The sequence below is a fragment of the Muntiacus reevesi genome, chromosome 8 (genome assembly GCF_963930625.1).
Source record: "Muntiacus reevesi chromosome 8, mMunRee1.1, whole genome shotgun sequence".
NCBI lineage: Eukaryota > Metazoa > Chordata > Mammalia > Artiodactyla > Cervidae > Muntiacus > Muntiacus reevesi.
This window is the reverse complement of record NC_089256.1, coordinates 33,046,234-33,059,510: the sequence shown is the minus strand read 5'-3', so window position 1 is coordinate 33,059,510 and position 13,277 is coordinate 33,046,234. Positions and strand designations below refer to the sequence as shown.

Sequence of the window (13,277 nt, the reverse complement as noted above, 5' to 3'; positions counted from 1 at the left end):
AAGCTGAAACTCCAGTACTTTGGCCACCTGATGTGAAGAGTTGACTCATTGGAAAAGACCCTGATGCTGGGAAAGATTGAGGGCAGGAAGAGAAGGGGACGACAGAGGATGAGATGGTTGGATGGCATCACCAACTCGATGGACTTGAGTTTGAGTAAACTTTGGGAGTTGGTGATGGACAGGGAGGCCTGGCGTGCTGCAGTCCATGGGATCGCAAAGAGTCAGACATGATTGAGCGACTGAACTGGACTGAATATGTAAGCACCATTTGAAGCCTGGAGCCCGTCCACAAACAGGTGGTACCAGCCCTGCCCACTGCGCAGCACTGCCTGACCACTGCCTGACTTCACTGAAGAAACTAACACAACCCAATAGGGTAAAGCAGTGATTCTCTGATTAAAAAAAGAGTCTCATGTGGTGATACTGGACTAAGTATTAAAGAGAATACAGTTTGCCATGCTACAAGCACATTTTAGAAAAGAATAGGCAAAATCAAGTACAGTTAGTATTTTTAAAGGATAAACACGTAAACATGGTTTATGTAAATAAAGGAGAAATTTGTTTACAGAGAATTTGTTGTTGTTGTTCAGCAGCCCAGTCGTGTCCGACTCTTTGTGACCCCACGGACTGCACACGCTAGGCCTCCCTGTCTGTCACCATCTCCCAAAGTTTGCCCAAGTTCATGTCCATTGCATCAGTGATGCCATCCAGTCATCTCATCCTCTGATGCCCTCTTCTCCTTCTGCCCTCAATCTTTCCCACCATCAGGGACTTTTCCAATGAGTCAGCTGTTTGAATCCGGTGACCAAAATGCTGGAGCTTCAGCTTCAGCATCAGTCCTTCCAACAAGGGCTGATCTCCCTTAAGATGAACTGGTTTGATCTCCTTGCAGTCCAAGGGACTCTCAGAAGTCTTCTCCAGCACCACAGTTAGAAGGCATCAATTCTTTGGTGCTCTGCCTTCTTTACAGTTCAGCTCTCACAACAGTATGTGATCACTGGGAAGACTGTAGCCTTGACTATATGGACCTTTGTTAGCAAAGTAATGTCTCTGCTTCTCAACACACTTGTCTAGGTTTGTCATAGTTTTCCTGTCAAGAAGCAATCAATCACCTTCTGATGTCACGGCTGCAGTCACCACCCACAGTGATTTTGGAGCCCAAGAAGAGGAAATCTGTCACTATTTCTACCTGTCCTCCCCTTATATTTGCCATGAAGTAATGGGGCCAGATTCCATGATCTTAGTTCTTTTTAATATTTAGTCTTAAGCCGGCTCTTTCACTCTCCTCCTTCACCCTCATCAAGAGGCTCTTTAGTTGCTCTTGGCTTTCGGCCATTAGAGAGGTATCATCCACATATCTGAGAATGTTGACTTTTCACAGCTTAACTTTAGGAAATCAGCTAAAATTTAGTTACCACCATCTTGGCTGCATTTAGTTAAATACTCAAAATAGCCAAGACAGTTCACAAAGGTTTTTTTTTGTTTGTTTTGTTTTTGCTTTAGGCACAAGATAAGTGGTTATTTAAAGCTAAAACTATTTTGTGTCATATAGTGACATAAATTATATGTCACCTGGACTTCTCTGGTGACTCAGACAGTAAAGCATCTGCCTACAAAGCGGGAGACCCGCGTTCAATCCCTGGGTCGGGAAGATCCTCTGGAGAAGGAAATGGCAACCCACTCCAGTGTTCTTGCCTGGAGAATTCCATGGACAGAGGAGCCTGGTAGGCTGCAGTCCACAGGGTCGCAAAGAGCCGGACACGACTTCATTTCCGCCTTCTTTCTTTCAATGACGTAAATGACGGCACCACGCTCCATTTGCTCTCTCCAATGTAGGAGTGCAGTAATTATAAAGAAAACTAGAATAATCAACACTGATTTCAAAAGAAATAAAGATTTCCATAAGTAGATAAAGGATCTACAAAAATCTCCACCTAAAAATCTGTAACAGTCCTAAAGATTTGACTAATACTAAACGCAGTAGGAAAATAGATGTTTTAAACTACTTAACATGTTATTTTTAAGTTAATAGATAATTAAGCTTGTAGAGTTAAACTTAACTCCTAACACATCACATTGTCCACCCACTGAGTTGGCTAGGAGAGCAATTTTCTTATGGTTCAGGATTTTAAATGCCTTAATTAAGTTAGAAAAGACTTTAAAACCATTATGAAGTGCTATTTTTATCCCTGATAAATTTGTGTGGAAATAAAATCAGATTTTTGGTGTCAAGGGTGGTTATTTTAGTGGGGTGAGTGGCGTTAATTATTTCCCTGCAATCTGGGGGAATATGAGTGAACAGAACAAGACCCAGGAGCTGTTAAAACAGAATCTCGGGTGACGGCTCCTGCGGTGCTGGTGGCACAGCGATTGGTGTGTGTGGTGTGGAGTCACCACCAGACCCGACCCGACTACAGGCATGGGGTGAGCCCTGCCCTCCACACAGAAACAAGAAGTGATGAATCCACAGGCAGTGCTAGATTTCAGTTCTCTTATAAACAGGTCAAGTGTTACATGTCAACAAAATACATGCTTAAAATTTACAAATCAAATGTTACATGTCAACAAAATATATGCTTAAAATATACAAACTACCAAACGTTATCGACAGGAGAATATCTAGCTGCAGAGAAAAATTACTGTTACCTCATTATTCAGAAGATTGTGGAAAAACACCTTTTAAAAAATTTTCAGGTCATAACTAGGGGCCTAAGAGACAAGAAAAACATTCAGAAATGAGTACATCTTGCTGCCAACAAAAGATGTCTGAGGTGACCCCAGTTAGTGTCAACAACTCAAGAAACAATCTGAAACATATGATTTTCATAGAACTGGTTATTTTGATACCTTCACATTCATGGAGCAGATTCCTTCCAAATTATCCCATTTCTTAGAGAGCTGTCTTTTAAAATGTGATTGTAGATCCAAAGAGTATGTGTCCATGAAAACAGAGGAGTTCATCACTGCATTTACAAACTAATCCATGAACAACCACTAACCATTTTCTACCTGTGTCTAAGTAATTTCAATTTTTCCAACTCCAAATAGGACTTGCAACACTGTCAAACTTCTCAATGGAAAAGCATTCGCTGTTCTAAACTACACAAGAATGGATATCGATAAATCACATCAATCTGATGAACAGATCCTGCATTTGCAAAGTCAGGCAATTGATATCAGAACATTGAGATGCTACACAAAATTCTGTTATCACTGAAACTTATCTTCTTTCTCACCTCCACCCTGACAGTGATGGGGCATAACAAAATATAAACCATTCATCTTTTTGATGAATTTTTGACAGAAGAAAAATACTTCTGGAAAAAAAAGTTTACCTGTGTGACTCTTACTGGTTAGTTGTAGTCAGCACTGTTAAAATAACCATTCGGGCAAAACATCCCCATTTAACTGACTGGAGAATGTTCTGAATCCCGCATGGAGCCAGATGGCAGGGCTAACCACAGGCTCAGCTGGCAAAGCAAGCCACCGTCCCAGCTAGGATGAAGAATCACCAGGGGTTCATGTCCCCAGCTCCCCCCCTGCTCAGAAACCACCATCCCAGGAAGACCAAGATGAACAGGGAAGGTGCAGTCCCTGGGTGCTCCAAGGGTTCTGTCCCAGGGCCCTGCAAGCTTATGGCGAAGCAAAGGAACACACTGACTTCTCGAAGTGCCCAGAAAAGGCGGCACGGCCCCCTCGGCCTCCACAGCACAGGCTGGAGGGTCAAAGAGAGATGGAGCTCCCTCCTGGGCCCAAGACGGTGGCAAGCCAGCAGGCTCCCGGACCAGGGTGGAGGTGGGGAAGTGGGCTGAACACATCAGTGAGCCCTGAAGGGCAGGTTCTCGGTGGGCCAGTCTTCACTCGTGTGCCATCTGAAAGGATTCAGAACTCACACACTGCTAAAGACACAAAAACTATCACACGCTGAAAGCCGATTCACTCCTGTTTCTTGACCGACACTTTTCTGGTTCGAAAAGGATCTACACGCTGCGGACACCACCCCAGTGAACGCAAACTTCAAGACGTCACACAGATTCTGGGAGCTTTAAAAAAAGCACTCTCTTTCAAGGAAGGGTTGTATATTATTCATGGTGTTTGATGTATGTTTCAATAGCAAATCAAATGTCAAACAAATTCTGGAAGCTTTAAAAAGCACCCTCTTTTAAGGGAGGGTTGTATATTATTCATGGGGCTTGATGTATGTTTCAATAGCAAATCAAATTTTAATCCTGGAAAACTTCAAGCACTAGCAGACTATACACATGAGATACACGCCCTGAAAGTTACTTCCCCCTCTTTGCCCCTCTCTTGGCAATTTCTATGCTTAACATAGGTGCTTTATCAATCCCAACACACGGAAAGGAGGTGACGAGTCCAAGACCCTCTAAGAAGAATGTTACTGGCCTAACAACGGCAAAGTATTCAGCTTCCATTTGACCTAACGGTCATCACATAACCCTAAGTTCTTAAAGCTGGCACTCCTAACTCTGCCTCAACACCTGGGTCTCCCTCCAGGTGCTACCTGGGGAGGTCTGTCTTTCTGGGCATCCAGGAGGTGATGTGCCGTGTGGCTGGAGCCGCGTGGGGACCGCAGGGGAGGTGTAAGGGGAGAGCGCAGGCTGTCTTTCTCCCAGACACACTGCCACAGGTTATAAATCATCTGCCCTGGGGGCTTTCCATCTACTCAAACAGTGAGTTTCAGAGGCTGGGTGAAAAGAAAACAAGAAAGAAACAGCTATCTCGTAAAAACAGAGACACTTCTCTGTTCTGAAGGCCAAATTAGATTTTCATTTGGGTTCCCACCGAAACGACAGAATTGAAAGTCAGGATTTGTCAAGAAGAAACTCTTTTCTAGATTAATCTAACATTGCAAGGCACAACCCATGTGGATCCCAGAGCATCAGCCTCACAGGAGAGGAAACGCCCTCCCACTGGCCAGGGCTGGACGCGGGGACTCGGGGAGCTGCCTCTGGAGCCCTGCGGACCCGGGACGGAGCCAGGAGACCCCGGGACGCAGGGACCAGCCCCAAGAGCACCGCAGGGTGGTGCGCCCGGAGGACCGGCTTCAGAGCGGGCAGAGCCTCCGCCGCCACCCCCTCCCCAACCAACAGCGCCTCTCAGAGGGGCTGCGGGCAAGAGTCTGAAAGACCCGGCAGTTTAGCCGCGGGGCTGAGCGATGACACGCCAAAGAGGATCAGTGAACTGATGACCCAGGTTCACCAAGGGGAGCTAGATGGAGGGACGGCCGCCTGCCCCTCAGAGAGCCGGGGAGGCCGCGTCTCCTCGCTCTGAGGACGGCCGCCTGCCTCTCAGCGAGCCGGGGAGGCCACGTCCCCTCGCTCGGAGCTGCGGGCGTGGGCCGCCGTCGAGCTCCTCCGCACAGGCAGGAGGCGCGAAGGCCTGAAGGAGTGACGCCCCGGAAGCTCATCCACTCCTGTTTCCTCAGAGCCCAATGGCGGCAGAAAGCCGGGGGAACACACCAGGGTAAGGAGGCCCGCGCGTCTCCCAGCCTCGACAGGCTGCAGCCGCACCGGCGCCGGGCCAAGGAAACCACGTCTGTTACTGATGGAGGGCGTGCGGGATTCTGGAGACGCACACAGGCTCTTCAAAAGAGGTCCCGGTGGGTCTCTGACGGAAGCACTCAGCAAAAAAACGTAAGGAGGCATCTTCAACCTCTGAAGAAACAAACTATTTCTGGTCAAAAAGAGAATGTATTTGCCAAGAATAAATGCTGAAGGCACAGTACCAGAGCAAAATCCCGTATTCAGAGGAGAATCTGATGCGGACACGGGAAGCAATCCGTCTGTTCCTTCACATGAAGTGAAAGGACCACCGTGCTCCAGCGATCTTAGTTTTACCAAAAATCTCCTAGTGTTCTTCTGCATAACGCGAACGCTTGAAAATAGTTCCATTTTTCTGGAGCTTCAGGTCTCAGATATATTTTATATGCATTTCCGGCTAGATTCAGTGAAATAAAGTGTTCAAGAAATGAGCAATCTGGGACTTCTCTGGTGGTCCAGTGGTGAAGAATCTGCCTGCCAGTGCCAGGGACGTGGGTTCGATCCCTGGTCCGGGAAGAGCCCACATGCCCTGGGGCAATGAAGCCCGTGGGCCACAACTACTGAAGCCTGCGTGCCCCAAAGCCCGTGTTCCCCAAAAAGAGAGCCTGCCCCAAGGAGAAGCCTGCACACTCCTAGAGAACAGCCTCTGTTTGCCCCAACTAGAGAAAACCCTCAGGCAGCAATGAAGACCCAGGGCAACCAGTACACACACAAACAAGCTTGTTTGGTCTCTGGAAAGCAGCAGCAAGGTGCTAATGGAGAAGCCAGAGGCGACCCCTCCAGGGCCTGGTCTCAGCCACCATCCCGCAGCCGCCCACCCGGTGCTGGCTCACAGGAAATCCAGCCGCAGGCTCCTGCGTCTCGCCTGCCGACACGGGGCCACTGCCCGGGGCCACTCGGGAACAGGAGGCCTGACCTGCGGTGCAGCCGGGGACACTGAGCCGCTCAGGCCCGTTTACCACTTCCCGGCTGGAGACAACAGTCTACGAGCTGAGGGAGTGCGTAAAGGTCTGTCCTCCCGGATAGACGGGCTGGGCATCACAAGGCACCGGAAAACGCCGCTGCTGTGGAAGGCGCTTCTGAGGCAGCGGCCAGCCCCTACGAGGCTCTTTTCCCCAGTCACTCTCACTGAGTGCCTGAGATCTGCATGTGTGTGTTTAGGAACACACCTACATAGGCGTCCGTCGAGGGTTTCGGTGGAGACGCTGGAAACGAGGAAAGAGGACGAGAGAAGCAGTCGTGCGACCATCACCATCCGTTCCCAGTGAAGCGCCATCTTCTCGAGCCTCCGGGTTTTTGCTCTTCCCTGGTAGCAGGGTATATCCACATTTCCCCTAATCTTTTCCCCCCACCCTCTTTTTAGCGCAGTCTTAGCCCAAGGCATAATGTTCTGTTTTTCCACAGTTATAAAAATTGGGAGAGTTGACACCACCAATTAAAAGATGCTTTAATGTCAAGTTCTGAGGCAGAAGTGTGATAAAAGGAGCCACAGAGGAGAAGGAGATCAATAGTAACCTTATTACAGATCATCTCTGCTTGGTCCAGATGGGCTGGCTCCATCGATCATGAAGTGTGATTTCTCTCTTCCCTGCGTCAGGCAGTGGCCAGACCAAATACAGGAAACCATACCAACAACACACCGCAGAGCACGCTTGATGGTGGCTTGTTTGTGTAAGGAAAAAACCCTTCACTGCACGTCTTTTATTTAAAGGATCTTGCTTTATCTAAGAAATATGCAAAGCCATGAAGTAGAAGGGACTACTTATAACTTAGGTAAAAATATTCACAGTGAGCAAACATGCTCTTAGACAAAGCATCTTGTTCTTTTTTTTTTTTTTTTAAACACTAAAAAAATACTGTTCTGTACTGGATAAATGGATTCCCCAGAGAGTGCTTTCTTAATTAAGCGTGAAGGCAATTAAAATCAGGATTTTTGCAGCGCTTTAAAAGATGGAAACAAATTAACTTAAAACAGAAAATGGAGACAAAGGAACTGCACTGACAGGAATGAATTCATGGGTATCTCCTAACAGATGGCAGCGGGCTAGTCCACTGCTGAGCATCAACAACTGCACTGTCTCTGACGGAGCAGGGCGTCCACTCCTCTCCGTTTTCCCCTTCTCTCCTCTCATTCCCCAGGACTTCATCATCAGTTTAACAACAATGACTGAAGCATATTCCAGAGTGCAGAAACACAGCAGCAAAATCAGGAAAAACATCTTTTTCTTTAAAAAATGTTTGTGTGGTAAGGACACTTAACATGAGCTCTACCCTCTTAACTTGCTCCGTGGATAACACACTACCACTGACCAGAGGCACAGGTGGTACACAGGTCTGCAGTGAGACAGCTTTTCCATCTCACAGAACTAAAGTTTCATGCCTGGTAATTAATAATGTCCCATTTCCCTCTCCTCCTAGGCCCTGACAGTGACCATTCTAGTCTCTATGATTTTATGCACTTGACTACTTTAGATACCTCATATATGTGGAATTCTGCAGGGCTTGCCTTTCTGTATCCAGTTTATTTCCCTGAGAATACAGCCCTCAAAGACCAGTGAAAAAATTGTAATGAGAACTTTCTTTTCATGTAACTCTTCACAAAATGTTTAAACTTCCAATGTTTTCTGTTGAGGAAGAATGCTGACATCTTGGTCTCTATGTATTAGTACAGATCTCAATTAAACAAAAGTTAAGCAGAAAGTAGTTGGTAAATCTGAAACAAATAAGCAATAAGAGTTGGGGAGCTGAATCGATACTTTCATCAGCATTAAAGGGATGGTAAACATCGTTTTGGCATAAAATGGTGATGAATGAAGTCACATCGAGGGGAGAAGGGAGATGTCCTAAACCCTGGGGGGACCATTCCAGGAGCGCTGGGTGTCATGGAGGACCCATGCGCTCACCAGAGTTTCTTACTCAGGTTACATAATCCTGATCTTCTTCAATCCAGCCTTTAAACCCACGAGGGAACAAGTTCAACCATGATATTTAATTCTCAGCAGGTGATGCATTCAAGTTCATTTACATAGGCTCTGAGTAAAATCTTTAAATTTTCTGTTTTCTGAAGTAAGAATATAAAAGATATACTTGTCATTGGATTCCTTTGAGTGGAACTTAATCTACTGAACACATTCCTCCTTATTTTAAGCTCATCGAAGCTGCCTTTTAACATATACCAAGGGACTTCTCTGGGGGTGCAGTGGTTAAGAATCTACCTTCCCAAGCAGGGGACCTGGGTTCAATCCCTGGTTGGGGAACTAAGATCTCACATGCTGTGTGGCAACCAAGTCCATGTGCTGTGAGCCACAACTAGAGAGAAGCCCCAATGGAGAAATCTGATAGTCAAAAATAAAATAAATAAATACTAAAAAAAAAAAAAATAATACACCAAGGTATGCAAGACGAATTGTTCTCCACCTTCATGAGGGAACAAGAATCAGAAATAAGGTAGCTGGGACTTGAAGAGCCCCACATGAACCATTTCATTCCATGATTATTGGAGCTATTTGGGCTTTATGAGCAGACTCATCAATCATCTACAAACCACACACACGGTTCATTTTCCTCATCTGGACTATGGGGGACAAACTGGACAAGGAGACTAGCTGGGCCCTAAAGGTGGTTCTGATGTTAGCTGGATGCACCCCTGTGTTTCCATTTTCTCATCTGCACAATAAAGGCAGGTGACCTCTGAGCTCCCCCTCACCCAGCCCTCTCAGCCCCAAATCCTGACTCTGAGCATGGCCCCTGATTGCTCAAACATGTACAGGAACTCCCCCGGCCCACGTGTCAGTTTCCCGGGACAGGTGCTTCCCATTCCTAAGTGTGTTTCACTCTGTGAACCCGCCTGCAACTGTCTTCTTACTTTCACCTGCCGAAGTCTGACTCATTTGTAAAGGTCGAGCTCAAAGGCCAGTGTTTCCTTGAAGCCTTTCCAGGCCCTAAACTTTAAACTGACCTTTCTCTCTCACGAACATCCAGATAATTTATTTCAGTTCAGTCACTCAGTCATGTCCGACTCTCTGTGACCCCATGGACTGCAGCACGCCAGGCCTCCCTGTCCATCACCAACTCCCAGAGCTTATTCAAACTCATGTCCATTGAGTCGGTGATGCCATCCAACCATCGCATCCAGTGTCATCCCCTTCTCTTCCAGTCTTCAATCTTTCCCAGCATCAGAATCTTTTCAAATGAGTCTTTTCAAAATAATTTATTTACCTATTTAAAAATATCTAGCATCTCTCCTCTCACTATCTATGGATACACGTACTCTCTTCCACTAAGCTGTAACCTCCTCCCAGGAAGAAAATCCCCCTTGCTGTGACCACACGGCTGCTCCCACTCTCCGGACCAGCACCTCTTTATTTCTAGCCCATCTGCCTGGTTTAAGAAGCTGTCTGAGGTTGACTTCTTCCTCTGCTCCCGAGCGACTTTGACACCCACCTTTCCGAGTGAGGTCCCAGCCTCGAACCTCGCCACTTCCAGGACCCAAGGAGGATCTACAAATAGGGTAAGACAAACACGATCTGGACCATTCTGAAGACTTGTTTGTTGGTGGGAATCACAAGGGCCCTTAGAACATTCTGGGGGCCATGGGCAGGGTTATCACACAACTGACTATCTAAACAGGGACAACTGTAAGGGTTAAAGGGAGAGCTATTCATAATCACGCTGGGACCAGAGGTGTGCAGGCAGGCTGTGTACCTCCTTCCCACCTACACACTGCCCACAAGTGCACGGTCAGCCCCTTCCCTGCCTCTCCTTTTTCACAGATGGGCATGTTTCAGCCACCCTAGTTCATTCATGAGAGTTTACACACAGCAAAGTGATCACCATCTTGCGAGCTTAAGTACATATTCAAGCAGCCCTAGGTGATACCACCAGCCTCTCCTCACTGGGGGCACCTCCAGGGCGTGGACGCGCAGTAATGCAGGACTTGGCAGGGGCGGGGAGCATTTCTCCAACTACACCTACACTTGGAGCCTTCAAACTATAAAGGGGAAGTCAACAGAAGGAAATAAGATCTTATTTGGAGTCTTCAAACTATAAATGGGAAGTCAGCAAAATGAAATAAGATCTTATTTCCAAGGCTAATTTTGGGTTAAGCTCAATATAACATTACAAAAATAGAGGCTATCCAAGACCTTACTACATTTCCCATGAATATTTCATCTGTTCTTAGCTAGCTTTAATAAATTAACTGTCACAAGGTGAGAAGTAATTAAGTCACCAATAAATGGACTATAAAATATTATAAGAGCTATACTGTTGCTGTAACAATGTGACAATTTTTAAATGCAAATTATAAAAATTTTAATTTAATTTAGATACTTTATGGCTTAGTTTACCAGGTGGAATTAAAAATAGAAGAAATCACTAAAACTAGGGGTATAACACAGCCCAGATATTTAAACATTATGTAAGACTAATTTCACAACTTTAAAAATTCAAGCAAGCTAATTGTCTTATCATTTCTGCAACAACACAATTATAAAGTCACCAGCAAATTAGAATTACATAATAAGTGTTATCATCCACCAGCCCAGGGAGAGGGTGGGGTGGAGAAGCAAGGGGCACTGAGCAACTCCTGTTTCAAGTACCGTGGTGGGTGCTATGTCAACCTCACCAGGATCCCTCCTGCTCTGCACTCAGCCCGGACCAGGTCCCGGCACCAAGCATGGCTCAGCTCTCACCTCCCTGGGGCATCGCAGCCCACTCTCAGGAAGGTCCTGTTAAAAAGGTTACCAGGAAGAAACGGTCCCGTGTGGCCCATGAGACACCCGAGCGGGTAAGTCCTTTTAGATGCTGGTCAACGACACAGACCTGCAAAGCAGCCAACGATTCTACTTGTGGCTTAAGTTTTAAAAGCATTTACAGTTATCAGCTACTTCTTTGGGCGTCTCATAAAACTAACCAGGCAGCCTGAGTCGCAGCATGGAAGGGTTCTTTAGACTTCTCCATTTTTCCTATCTTTCCCTTTTCCCCTCAAAGGAATCTCAGCATGAGCTTCTTATGCTTTTCTCTCCAGCTGCCATCCTAGCAGACAGGCGGCTCCCTGAGGACAGGGGCCACATATGTTCATGCCTGCGGCCGCTCCAGCACCCAACAGAGCGTCCCCACCCCCGACCCCCTGAAGTCTACAGACACTTCTGCCCCACCAGCCTCCTGTCTGGGGGTGACTGACACTCCCCGCAGCGTGCCTGCAATGTCCACTGTTCGGTCCTTATTTATCTGACGTCACCATGAACTCTAAGCTGGAAAAAGCAGGAAATAGCAAGCATCGGCCTCAAACGCCACTTTTTTTCTTAAGCTAATGAACTGATGAGCATTCTTATTATTGGTGGGAATGTAAATTGGTACAGTTCCTAGGGAAAATGGCAAGGATGATCCTCAAAGCATGAAAAATAGAACTACCATAGGATCCAGCAATTCCACTTCTTGGAACATATCCAAAGGAAATGAAAGTACTAACTCAAAAAGATATCTGCACCCCATGTTCACAGCAGCATTATTTACAACAGCCAAGACATGAATACAACCTAAGTGCCTATCAATAGATAAAGGAGCTGTGAGACATACATATATATGCATACACATGTACTATATATATATATATTAGTCATAAAAAAAATGAAGCGATCCTACCATTTGCTACAACACAGATGAACCTTGAAAGTATTATGCTACATGTAAATAAGTCTGAGAAAGACAAACACTGTATGATCTCTCTTATATGTGGAAAGTAAAACAGAAACAAAAAACAAACTGATGGAAAAAAGAGATGGGGCTTGTGGTTACCAGAAGTGGAGAACTGAGAATCGGAGGAGAACAGTCAAAGGGCAGACGTTTCCAGTTACAAAACAAAGACGTCCTGGGAATGAAATGTACAAGATGACTGATACTCAGGAAACTTGTCAAGAGAGAAAACTAAGAGCTCTCATCACAAGAAAACTTTTTTTCCCTTCTTTATTTTTAAAATTGTATCTATTTGAGGAGACCTATCGTTAAGTCCATTGTAATCATTTCACAACATGTGCGAATCAAACCATCAGGCAGCACACCTTAAACTTACATATGAGAGTCAATTATTTCTCAACAAAACTAGGGAAAGAAAAAAAAAATACTGCATTGTTCTGATTTGCACTTCCAAAGCTTATTCACCCAAAGACTTCAGTGAATAAGGTCAAGTGAAGAAGATCAAAAACAAAAATACTTCCCAAACTTTTGCTTTAGGAAATAGCACCCCATGGTCAACTCAATGCCTGAAACAGGGCACACTACGCCCATCAGCCTTTGGAAGGCCACTGCCAGCAAACAAAGGGCCCCACGGAGTCCCGCAGAGAGGACATCTGATTGATTTCACTCAAACCAGTATTTCCCTAAATTATTTCAACACGGAATCCTTTCTCCCTGGGGACACATTAACATCCTAAGAAACCAAGGCTCCTCAGCACACGGTGTGGGAAATGCTGATCGAAAGCCTTTTTGTCTTTTCTTTAAATTGTATCAAGTCCTGTGAATTGCTGCTTTCTGATCCACTTATGGAACAGCAAGCAAACATTTCTGTTAAACTTCACGCAGCCTCTCCCGATCCGTCTCAGACCACAGCAGCTTACAGCAGAAGCAGGCTTGTGTCTTGTGGTCTAAACGCCCACTTCGAGGGTGGAGGTGGGGTGGGTGAGGCCTGTGACCTCTGAGCACAAGTGGGAGCCTCGC

The 13,277-nt window shown here is 46.0% G+C and overlaps 1 protein-coding gene across 1 annotated transcript in view; it reads right to left on the bottom strand.

The window, feature by feature from the left end:
- Positions 1–13,277, bottom strand: part of PLCL2 (phospholipase C like 2) — a 210,590-nt gene that overhangs the window by 74,737 nt on the left and 122,576 nt on the right. The window lies entirely within an intron of this gene.